The sequence below is a fragment of the Chiloscyllium plagiosum genome, chromosome 6, assembly GCF_004010195.1.
Source record: "Chiloscyllium plagiosum isolate BGI_BamShark_2017 chromosome 6, ASM401019v2, whole genome shotgun sequence".
In the NCBI taxonomy this organism is placed as follows: domain Eukaryota; kingdom Metazoa; phylum Chordata; class Chondrichthyes; order Orectolobiformes; family Hemiscylliidae; genus Chiloscyllium; species Chiloscyllium plagiosum.
Window position 1 is genome coordinate 118,886,830 of NC_057715.1, and position 1,503 is coordinate 118,888,332.

At 45.0% G+C, this 1,503-nt stretch overlaps 1 protein-coding gene across 1 annotated transcript in view; it reads left to right on the forward strand.

Annotated features, from left to right (window-relative positions):
• The first annotated feature begins 1,244 nt into the window (after positions 1-1,244).
• Positions 1,245-1,503, forward strand: part of apbb1 (amyloid beta (A4) precursor protein-binding, family B, member 1 (Fe65)) — a 127,981-nt gene continuing 127,722 nt past the window's right edge. The window contains exon 1 of the mRNA XM_043692584.1: positions 1,245-1,344. The gene's annotated coding sequence lies outside the window, so the exon portion shown is untranslated. The remainder of the gene's footprint in view (positions 1,345-1,503) is intronic.

Here is a 1,503-nt window from a genome sequence, read left to right on the forward strand (position 1 = left end):
TCTCAGAAATTTCCTCCCTCATCTCCCTCAGAATTCTGGGATAGATCCCATCAGGTCTTTTCAAAAGGACCTCCCCCTTTTTTTATATCAGCATGCTCTAGAATATCAACATCCCTGTTCTGAGACTCACCATCCACAATGCCCTTCTTCTTTGTGAGTATCAATACTTTACTCACTTTTTCTGGCTCCAAAGATAAATTCTCTGAAAACTCGATAAATTCTCTCCTTTGTGCATCTATTCCTTCCTTAGCTTAGCTCTTGTCCCTTAATATTTGTATAAAATCTCTTGGGATTTTCCTTAATACTACTTGGCAGAGATCCTTTTGGTCCTCCTAATTCCTTATTTGAGTTCTTTCCTGCTATTTTTGTACTCAAGTGATCATCCTCCTCCAAGCTAAGAAGGAATTTCTTCAGCCAGAGGGTGGTGACTTTATGGGACTCATTGCCAGAGAGGGCTGTAGAGGCCAAGTCATTGATTGTACTTAAAACAGATAGATAGGTTCTTGATTGGTGAGGGGATCAAGGGTTACGGGGAGAAGCAGGACAATGGAGTTGAGAATCTGAGTCATGATTGGGCTTATAACTTTACTAGGTAAAAACAAGGACTGCAGATGCTGGAAACCAGAGTCTAGATTAGAGTGGCACTGGAAAAGCACGCAGATCAGGCAGCATCCGAAGAGCAGGAAAATTGACGTTTCGGGCAAAATTTCTGATGAAAGGCTTTTGCCCGAAACATCGATTTTCCTGCTCCTCGGATGCTGCCTGACCTGCTGTGCTTTTCCAGCACCACTCTAATCTAGACTCATAACTTTACTATAAGTCTTCCATGCTGGACTTTGCATGTCCAAGTAGACAATGTGAAAAATGTTTCCTTCATCTATGCACCAAGTCACCCTCTTTGAGAAATTCAATCATGAATCATCTGGTCTGACATGATCTCCCCTTAACAAATCCCTGCCTCTTCAAATGCAGATTAATTATTTTCCTCAGAATTGTTTCCAATAGTTCCCCCACCACTGAGGTTGGACTGACTAGCCTGTATTTTCCCGGTTTATCACATTCTACATTTCTGAGTAAGGGTACAACATTTCCCTGACCCTACACCTACTCTCTCAGGGCACTGCATCCCGCCATTCCCTCACAAACACCTTTCTCCCAACCCCCACAACAACAGTCCTCCGCCTCGTCCTTCGTTCACTGCGCAGGCGCATCTTTACCAAGATGGCCACCAGCCGGTGGCGAGACCCGGATGAAAGGAAATACGTCAGCACCAGGTTATGGAAGTGATCTGACGTCGGTTGTGTCGGTCCCGAGATGTCCCGAAGATAAACAGAAAGGAGTGAGGTAAAAAGAATGCCCGTTAGAGGGGTAATAATGCCCGGGGGAAACTGTTACCAGAAAAGGGGGTAATAATACCCGGGGACGGGAGAGTAATAACTGGGAAGGGAATAATACTTGGGGAGGGGAGAGTAATACCCAGGTTGGCGGGGGAGGGGTAATACT